This window comes from Octodon degus, unplaced genomic scaffold (assembly GCF_000260255.1).
Source record: "Octodon degus isolate 3935 unplaced genomic scaffold, OctDeg1.0 scaffold00045, whole genome shotgun sequence".
Lineage (NCBI taxonomy): Eukaryota > Metazoa > Chordata > Mammalia > Rodentia > Octodontidae > Octodon > Octodon degus.
Window position 1 is genome coordinate 11,907,266 of NW_004524621.1, and position 11,056 is coordinate 11,918,321.

General features: G+C 37.7%; 1 pseudogene; it reads left to right on the forward strand.

The window, feature by feature from the left end:
- The first annotated feature begins 2,230 nt into the window (after positions 1–2,230).
- On the forward strand, positions 2,231–2,722 carry LOC101560859 (annotated as a pseudogene).
- Positions 2,723–11,056: the final 8,334 nt, after the last annotated feature.

Genomic DNA, 11,056 nt, shown 5'->3' on the forward strand with positions numbered 1-11,056 from the left:
CAGAAAGTCAGGCAAACTATATTTTTGTATTCATAGGCTTTTACTTGAGAACAAGGTGCCAAATTCAATGTCTATTTAAATAGAAAAAAACAAGAGAGAAAAAAATCTGCGTCAGAGTGAAAGTGAAGCAGATGGTGAAAATTGGTCCTTTGTTAGTCTTAAAAAATTTAAATAAAAATATTCTAAATTGGAAAAAAAAAAGAAAATGTAGCATCTTAGAATACTACCCAGCAATACACAATGATAAATTTGAGACATTTATATGAAAATAAGTGCACCTTAAAAACATAATGTTAAGTGAGGTAAATCAGATGCACAAACTTAAATACTATGATTTCTCTCATATGAGAAATCCAAAACACAATAAAGTAAAGGACAAAAGACAGAACTGATAAATGGAAACAAGGAAATTGATTTTCTGCAGGTGAAAAGAGAACTAAATGTCCACAGAGAGAGTGGAAGAAGAGAAAGGAAAGTAAGAGGATTCAGGATATGTCATATATATACATCAATTACCTACAGTGTAAGTAAGCATGATGCGTCACAACATGAACTAACAAAAAAAGAAAAAATGAGGAAGGATACCAGAAATGGAAAGAGAGAGGAGAATGAGGAAGGGATGAGGAACACTAAGAATTAAGGTTTGCTTAGTACATGCACCTACTGTATTCCCTAAAATGAATGTAAACATCATGTACTACAAACTTATTAAGAAATATTTTTAAAGGGCTGAGGATATAGCCCAGCAGCAAGTAAAATTATTGCCTAGCATGCACAAGGTCCAGGGTTCAATCCCCAGCACAAAAATAAAAGGAAGAGAGAAGAAAGAATGATTGAATGATTAAAACCAAGGGGGAAAGGGATTGAAGGGTGGGGAGGGGAAGGGAAAAAAACAAAATCAAGTTATATCATGTACAGGTACAAATTCCAGATGATGAATGTGATCATTCTGTATATGTATTAAATGTACCAATAAACTTAATTAATAAAAAAAAGATTACTAGAGGGTTAACAACTTAAGTTTGCAGACCAAAAATTAGAGAAAAAGAAAAGCTGCAAAGACAGCCAACATTTTGGCTCTAGCCTTTCAAGGTCAGTGAAGACTCAGGACATAGGAGTATCTGTACTGTAACATCATGTAACTCAGTTGTGGCCCAAATTTTCTGACCAAGGAGATTATGGGGCCACAGAGGAAGGTGATCGACGATGTAGAGTGCGCCTAAGGAGAGTCACATGGAGAGAAAACATTCTCTCAGGCTTTCACAGAGAGCACATTGCTTAAGCAATGGCCATGATTCATCCACATGGCTGACACTGACAAAGGATCTACAAACTGAGGTACAGGGTTTCAGAGTAAATCCTGAGATAATTTGACTGACCTTGTCAGATTCACAAGTTACATTTCTTGTTATATAGGTCTTGCTTTATCTTGGTCTTAACCATCCAGAAGAAAAGTATAAAAACGAGGTATAAAAAGTAAAGTCATATTAATATGTTGAGCTGTAAAAGGATCAAGTCAACAAATTCTGACATTGTCAGTCCTACAGATAACCCATTACTATTATGGACTACTGGACTATATTGGATTAATTTGCTGAATTCATGCACCTACAGTATTTAAATTGCAATGAAATACCCATCTCTGACAAAACTAAACAGAAAAAGGGGATACAAATAAAGGACCATTTTGTACCTGTTTATACAAAATAGGATAGATATACAGCTACTTTCTCTTAATTCAATGAGAAGAAAGATTTGTACTAATAGTGTTTGGACAGAATATCATGTCTGCATCTTGTACTATGAATAACCACTGAGAAGACAACAATATGCAATGTATTAATTATTGAAACTGTCCTACTAATCAGTTTTGAAACTGTCTCATTGCTATTTGTTTCTCAATAAAATTAATTTAAAAATTTATAATCTTATTTTAATAATTCCTAATAAATGAAGTTCTGCAGGTAAAAAAAAAAAGTTTAAAAGCAAACATTCATGAAGTACCTGAAACATTTTCATTGAATTTTGAATGATACCATATGAAAAAAAAATGTGCTTTTCTCCAGGGATGTAGCTCAGCAGCACAGTACCTGTTTGAAAAGTTCAAGGCCAAGAGTTTGACTCCTGGTGTAAAAAAAAAAAAAAAAGTTTATTGTTCTGGTATGTCCTGCAGCATCATGTGCCGCCAACGCAATCCTCAGCCCCTGACCGGCCTGTGCACCCATGAGTCATGGTGACCAAGATTGTGTGCGTGCTGAAGGGCGATGGCCCGGTGCAGGGCACCATCCACTCCGAGCAGCAGGCAAACAGTCTGGTTGTGGTAAAGGGACGAATTACAGGATTGGTTGAAGGCCAGTGCGAATTCCACGTTTGTCAGTTTAGCGATAACACACAAGACTGTACCAGTGCAGGCCCTCACTTTAATCCTCTATCCAAAACACACGGTGGGCCAAAGGATGAAGAGGGGCACGTTGGAGACCTGGGCAATGTGACTGCTGGTGCAGATGGTGTGGCCCATGTATCTACTGAAGATTCTCTGATCTCACTCTCAGGAGCCAGTTCCATCATTGGCCGCATGATGGTAGTCCTCGAGAAACCAGATGACCCAGGCAAAGGTGGAAATGGAGAAAGTACAAAGACAGGAAATCCTAGAAGTCATCTGGCTTGTGGCGCAATTGGGATTGCCCAGTGGACATTCCCTGCTATGTGGTCTGAGTCCTAGTCACTCGTGTCATCCGGCTAACTGTAGAAATTCAACTTGAAAAGCATTAAATGCTGTAATCTTCAAAGTGTAATTTGTGTGACTTTTTCTTAGTTGCTTAAAGTACTTCTGTAACAAGAACTGATTTATGTTCCCTGGAAGATTGGTATGGTTTTATAAAACTCAATTAAAATGTCTGTTTCAATTTCTGTATGTTGCCAGACTTGATCATATGTGGACATTAAATTTACCATCTGAAATTCTTTTTTATTTTTATTTTTATTTTTATTTTTTTCGGAACTGGGGATTGAACTCAGGCCCTTGAGCTTGCCAGGCAAGCGTGAAATTCTTAAATGCTCATTCAAGCCTGTGAATAAATACCCTGTGTGGCACTTTGAGCCTTTAAAAAGTTTTTTTTTAAGTTTTAAAAATGTATTTTTCAACATAAATAGTTAAGGTAATTCGATTTGTAATATTCTATGTGACTACAAAATTGATCTTAATCTTTTTATTAAGAGAAAATAGGGAGCTAGACATTAGGGGAAGAGAACCAGGGGATGGAGGGATGGAGGGAAGATGGGAAATGGTGTTATTTACCTATACCAACTCCCCAGAATGAGTGTAATCATTGTATATTGCAAATACATACTAATAAGACTTCAAAATTTTTTAAATTATGTCATATCTTCAAATTTATATGCTAAGGAAGTGGTAGCTGTATTTCTGTAATAATCACTGAAAAAGTGAAGAAAGCCCATGTGATTTTGTTGTCTTCTTTGTAACAAAGGGCTCTGCCTTCTTTGCTGCCAGTTAAAAATCTAGAGTACAAAGGCAGTAGTGGGAAGTCATCAAGCTAGGAATCTACCCCTGACACTGTCTTGCACAAACAAAATTAAAAATCAGAAAATGTAAACTTTCAAAACACAAATTTGAACCATGTGCTAATTCTGGTATCTCTCTATACCTACTGTATCATTTTATGGTACTGGTAGAAGCTGAGCCTTGCTCAAACTTAATTGGATTTCTTCCAATCCTGTAACTCCTCAATCTTTTTTTTTTTTTTTTTTTTTTTACTGGAAATCAAACTCACAACCTCACACTTGCCAGGCAAGTACTTTGCTGCTGAACTATATCCCCAACCATCAACCCTGTAACTCCTCACAAGACAAAAAGATAAGAATATTTTTAAAAATCCCCCTTGTATTCCGAATTCTGAGATGTTAGAATAAGCTATTTCCTTCCCTCAGAAGCATAAATGCCTATTTGAGAACACCATTGGCAGGTTGGATACACTTGCCTACCCATGTCATACTCACTTTCACTTGTACATATATAAAATCGTGTAACTTCTTGCATAAGAAAACCTAATTACAAGGCAAGATGCTTCCACCAGCTGCAGCAGCAAGTCTATTTATGGATACTCTTCCTTAGAGAATATATTATATCAAAATGAGACTTTCAGCCATGCAAAGAAATTACCCACAGAAATTGCTCTGGAACTATGTCAAAGGTTGTGCTAAAAAAAAAAAAAAAAAGAAAGAAAGAAAGAAAAAGCTTAGTGAGGATGGATGGCCAGCGTGGTGGTTAAGCTTGACTGTGTCAATTTGATTGGCTTGGGAGCCACTAAGATTAGCACTGCATACTTCTGGGTGTGTCTGGGAAGGTCATGGAGGTAAGACCTTGAGTACCATATCCGGTCCCTGGCTCCTTCCTCTCCAGCATGCTTTCCTTGTTTTGTTGCTCTGCATCCATAAACTAAGTATCCATGTCCTTATGCCATGATGATTCTGACATGAAGCCAGCCAACTGTAGACTGAATCCTACAAAACTGGGAGCCAAATTAAACCTCCTTTCCCTAAATTGTGGATTTGGGAATTGTGTCTCAGCAACAGGAGAGCTGACTGATATAAGGAGTATTGCTGGTCTTAAAGAGAAGTTTTGATAATGCCTGAAGATTACAAATTGACCAGAATGAAAATGGCAATAATATACACCAACTAAGAAGTTAAGCCAGGCATGGTGGTACACACCTGTAATCCCAGTGCCTGGAAGGCTGAGGCAGAAGGACCAAAGTGAGTTCAAGGCCAGCCTGAACAACACAGTGAGACCTTGTCTAAAAATATTAAACTGGAGTTAAGATTATATTCATAAAATTATTATAAGTGAGCCTAGAGATCATCAAGTCAAATGCCATCCCATGCCGTTTTCTAGTCAGTAAGGAAAAACATTAGGAAATTAATTTTAAAATTGTATCAAATACAAGGTCCCTTATTTTTTTCACCAGAGCAACTAGTTGATAAGACAAAGGTGACTTCACTGCTTGCAGTAGTAAGGCATTATCCCACCTCAAAGAATCTTACCTTTACTTGGGAGAGAAACGACAAGATTCAATTTAATCAGATTTTGAAGTCTTATTTAGTCAGATCTATTAGTGCAGGGGTAGGAGCAATGGGGCATGCTTAACTAGGACTAGATAAGGAATCTAATGGAATATGAGAATTGGTAGAAAGAGAAAAGGGATAGTTTTTGAGGCTAGAAGCTCAAAGCCTTGGGATGTGTGAACCATTGACGTTTTCCAATGAAGAGTTGATGATATTTCATAAAGTTCCTAAAAGAAGGATAAAATTATTTCCCATAGTGAACAATAAAGTTTTATTTTCTTGTGTAAGAATCTTCTGGAATAATAGTTATGAAGTTGTGAGGACAAATACTAAAATTATGTTAATGTAGATGATGAGTTGTGTAGAGATAGATGGTTTCTATTAATATAATAAGCCCAGGGAAGGGAAGATGGATTTCAATAACTATTAGGCTGTCTTATAAAATATTTGTGGATAAGATGAAGCAGGGTGGCTTGCTTGATTTCCTAGTAGTCCTAGACAAAACATCAGCTAAGAGTATCATTAATAGGATTTAAATTCCAGGAACTGAACTGGGAGGAGGCCAACAAAACACAAGAAGATTCAAATTTTAAACAAATTTCTTAAAACTAAAAGTCAAGCTGAAAAATAAAGATTACTTGGGAATTCTGGAGAAAGGAGCAAAGAAATAAGGAAAAAAGGTCTTAAATACGACCAAAACAAAGTGCAACCTGACTCCAGAAAATGACATATGGCATTGGGGCTGAACTCAATGATCTCTAGGCCACTTATAGAGAACGCCAAATAAAATCAGATTTCCTAAATACAACTTGAACTCCAGTTTGACTTCTACCTCCACCACTTCCTCTTTCTCCTCCTTTTCTTCCTTTTCCTCATCTTCCTCCTCCTCTTCTATCCTCTTTCTTTGTTCTTTTAGTTTTTGTTTTTTTTTTTTTTTTGAGACAGGGTCTTACTATGTAGTTCAAGTTGGCCTTGAACTTATTATGTAGCCATGCTGTCCTCAAATTTTCGGTGATCCTCTTTCTTCATTCAGCCTTCTGAGTGCTGGGATTGTAGGTGTCTACAACAAGCACAGTTTAACTTCTTTTTTTTAATTTTTTTTGTCCATTTTCATGAGGAAAAAAGATAAAATAGCAATGAAATAGCCTCAAAAACAGGTTAGTAGGACAGTTATAATAATTAATGCATTGCATATTATTGTCTTTGTGGTAGTTATTCAGAGGACAAGATAAAAGACATGAAATTTTGTCTAAACAGTTTTAGTACAAACCTTTCTTCTCATTGAACTAAGAGAAAGTAGCTGCATATCTATCCTATTTTGTATACACATTTTTTTCACTACAAAATGGTCCTTTATATCCCCCTTTTTTATTTTGTTTTGCCAGAGATGGGTGTTCCATTGCTGTTGGAGAAGCTGTACATGGAGAAGTCTTTAAAGTGTCTTTTCATAATTGATGCCAGTTCAAATTGTAGCTACTTGAATTCAGCAAAATAACCCAATATAGTTCAATAGTCCATAATAGTAGTGAGTTATCAGCACAACTGGCAATTGTCCGAAGTTGTTGAATTGAGCCTTTTACAGCTCAGCATATTAATATAGCTTTACTTTTTGTACCTCATGGTTACACTTTTCTGCTGAATTGTTAAGACCAACTTAAAGCAAGACCTATATAACTAAGAATGTAACTTTTTCTGTCTGATAAAATCAGTCAACTCCCCTCAGGATTTACCCTGGAACCATGTACAGCACCTTGTGGATCCTCTATCAGTATCAGCCATCTGGAGGAGTCATGGCTATTTCTTGACCAATTTGTTTTCTGTGAAAGTCTGAGAGAATTTTTTCTCTCTAGGTGACTCTCCTTAGGCACACTATGTATCATCGATCACTTTCCTCTGTGGCCCCATAGTCTCCTTGATCAGAAAATTTGGGACACCACTTAGTTACAGGATGTCACAGCAGAGGTTCTCTTATGTCCTGGTCCTCACTGACCTTGAAGGGCTAGGGCCAAAATATTGGACATCTTTGTAGCTCATCAATCTGTCTAATTTTTGGTCTGCAAACTTGAGTTGTTAAACATCCAGAAGAGAAGCTTACTAATATTATTATCCTATAACAGAGGCAGTTAAGCTTAACATCACTCTGTCTGAATATCACATAGCTTAGACATAAAATGGAACTGCTATTTTCCAACAACCATGGATATTCTAAAATTTAAATCCCTATAGAATGTTAAAAAACAATTACACATCTTTACACAGATATTTAGAAATCAAACCATATTCAACATTGTAGCAGTACAATCCTGCTACATTTTGTTTTTCTTGCCCCTTGTTTACTTTTATTACCTTTTTTAAACATACATTTGCTTTAAAAAGAGTAATTTCTTAGTTGATATGTATCATTGCATTCTCATTCTGGTGAATTTGTAATTTTCAGGCATCGTCGAAGATAAGGACCTATATATTTGCTGGGATTTGAGTGCAAGTATTTAAGACTTCACTTCATCAAGACATGCTGTTTCCTGATGCTGAGCACATTTAATCCCAAGAGATTTAGAAAATCCTTTAAGGAGACACAAATTTGTTGATATCTCTGATGATCTGGCTACTCGCAGTGACACGCTGTGGCTCCACAGAGTGGGATTGTGATGTTGAAATTGTGAGAACAATGCCCCAGTCTTCACTACCAACTTCAGGACAAGAGACTAGCAATGATATGCACTGCCAAGCATTGGATTCAGAGTGAAGTGCTATCTATCTACACCATATTTTTAACTTGTTATCTTCCATTAGCCAAGTGAAATTGCTGCAAATGAATGCATGCAGGGCCCCTATAATGATGGACTTTATTTTTTCAGGGACCATTTTGAACAGTATAGTTGAACTCACCTTAACCTCGCTGGTTTCTTGCTATCATTTTGTCCATCAAAGTATTTGACAATAGATCCTTTCATTTTTTTTTAAAGCTACCTGACACTACCTTTTAAAGTTTTCCCATCACTGCTGATCAAACTTCCCCCCCCCCAGGTATGTCTTTTGATATAGAGTTATGAAGGAAAACCTTACCTACTTCTGAGATTTTCCCTACAGACAATAAACATTTTCCTGAGTTCCTATTAAAAAAAAAAAAAAGACTTCACTTCATAGTTTCAGATACCTTTGTGTGTGTGTGTGTGTGTGTGTGTGTGGCCGGCTCAGCCCACCCTTGGAGCAAGGTTGGCATGGTATGTGATGCCAAGGATCGAACCATGGTCCCTGCACTTGCCTAAGCTTGCCTAAGCAGGCGCTTTAGACTACTGAGCTATCTCACTGGCCCCACAGATGCCTAATTCTTGAATAAATCACACTAGCTTAAAAGTTTAAGTTCAAAACAGAGAGGTATCCCTAATATCATCCCACCCTCAAACACAACCACTATTTAGGCCTCTCCCTCTCAAAGAGTAGGCTGAGCCTGGGGCTTTCTAATATCTGTTTTGTACAGAGCATAGCATGTTTGGGAAACTTTCAAACAGGGAAGAGGAGCTACTTCCCAAGAATTCACAAGTGTTTCTCTCACTCAGGTACTTATCCCTGCCTCAATGACTGAAGTGGTCCACCTCAAAGTTAGAGTAGCTAGAATTTCTCTACTTCATGCTCTTGCTCCCCAGCTTCTTGAAGGACGGGTCACTGGAATGGAAAACAGGTTGTAGAAAGTCATACAGATCTGAATTTGTAGCCATTTTGTATTCAAATAGTTCTTTGATCTTGAGTCAGTCCAAGAAAGAATCCTCAACTTTTCATAATGGACCAAGGGAATAACTGAGGCCAAACTGCTAGAAAATAAAGAAATTATAGGTGAAGTGACCAATTGTGTAGAGCTGTGTCCCTACTGGCTCCCACTTCATGTCCCTTGATGGTGTAGAGATTCAGACATTTTGCCAGGATTCTTCATGTTTCCTTTTTTTTTTTTTTTTGTACAATTTTTTTTTTTTTTTTTTCAAAGGCAAAACTGCATTGAGGAAGGTCTAGGAAACTGACAAAACAGAGACAATGACATTTAAAAAGGCAGAACTACACAACTATTAAACAGCCAGCTCACAGACCTAAATGAGAACTCAACTCACTGCAAAGGAGAGAACCAAAGGAAAAGAACCACCTTGTGGGACGTTTACTCTACTCCCTGCCTCATGGGATAAATTAGGCCAACCTGAAACTGAGCTCATGTTGGAGCAATCTCCTCCTGAGCACAAAAGCTGAAGGTTCACTTGTAAAATCTTGAGAAAAGGTGAATTCTCCATGAAAGAAACTTGACAACATGTCTTACTTCAACTATGACTTAGACACACAACATGCTTATGTGACTTCTTGACAGCATGGAGAGCTCTGGCCTCAGGCCAAACCTTCTTTTAAGGGGAAGGCCTAATCCACTGGCTCAGGTCTCAGCACATCTGTGGCGAGGAAGTACAGGTTAAGTTCTCTCCTACCTGAAGGAAACCAGGAAGGTTGGCAATCTCAAAACAATAAACATACTGGTATGCATTCAAACCTTGCATATGTAACTTTTAAGCAATTTGACAAAAATAGTTCTGCATAATGTAAGATGTAACAAAACCAAAAAATGTAGCAGGATGGCAGCAGATGTGCTGCGTGGCCCACATTATGTTGATACCAAAACCCTTGACCTTGCAAGGAACCGGGTGTCCAAACAAAACCACCACCAAAGAAACCTCCAACCTGAGCCCATGCCCGCCAGTTCCTCCAGAGCTCCTCTTCCAAATGGAACATTTCCTCCCAACAGCACTGTACAAGGCCCAGGAACAGCACAGTGGCCACGCAGAGGCCTGGCAGGCACCTGGCTAGCTTGCTTGCTCTGTGAGTGGAGAGTGGCCTCTCCCAGGGGAGACTTGCAAATGGAATCGTTCTGACCTCTTTGAACCACAGTTGCAGCAGTGGCTGTAAAGTCTTTCCCTGTGCAACCCCTGGCCCACGCCCCCACCCCGCCTCATACTTACACATTTGTTGGTGGACTAACCCAGTTTCTGCAGGAGTTTTTCTTCCATCTGGCAGAACTGAACACTCACAGACATCATATTTCTTCTTTTGATATGGAATACTCAATGCAGTTTAAACGATTGTGTTCTTCTGTGTTTGGAAAATACAGAAGTATGGGTTACAAATGTAAACTTACACAGACCACTGCTATATTTATCAATTTAATGGAAAGAAGAGCAAAATTCTCTAGGAATAGTTTATTCCTTCTGATTTTCTGGAAATGGTGGAATTGAACTAATAGATTTCCAACCAGTGACCTACAATGCTTTTCTAACAGATTTACATAATTCATTTGCCATAATATCAACAGTCACAAATAACATTGAATTTTACCCCAAAAGTGACTCCTTCCATATGGCAGGCTAGAGTTAGAAAAGATCTCCAGTGCAGTACCTATCATATTTGAGAGTGTTCAGTCAGGAGCCATTTGGGGAAAAGGTTCACTTGTTTAAGACTGAGATGTAGTCCTCTGTTGATGGACACTGGGGTTGTTTCTACCTCTTCTATTTTCAGTGAATAACAATGTCATAAGTAGTAACACATATGTATCTGTTAAAGTCTGTTTTTAATTATTTTAGACAACATGGGAATTTATATTTAACTCCTAGAGGAATTGGCAAACTGTTTTCTATAGCAACTGCATCATTTTACATTCTTGTCAGCAATATTTGAGGGTTCTAACTTCTTCATCTCATTAACAATTGTTATTTTCAATTATTTTATTTAATCAATATCCTAGTAGGTGTGATAGTGGTATCTCTTTGAGAAAGTGCCTTATTATGCTATTGATGTATATTTCCCTAATGATCTCTGATGATGTTGAACATCTTCCCATGTGCCCATTGACAATTTATGTATCTTCTTGGAGATGTATCAATTCAGATGCTTTGCCTATTTTATAAATTGGCTATTGGGGCCGGGGAGATGGCTCAGTGGAATAAGC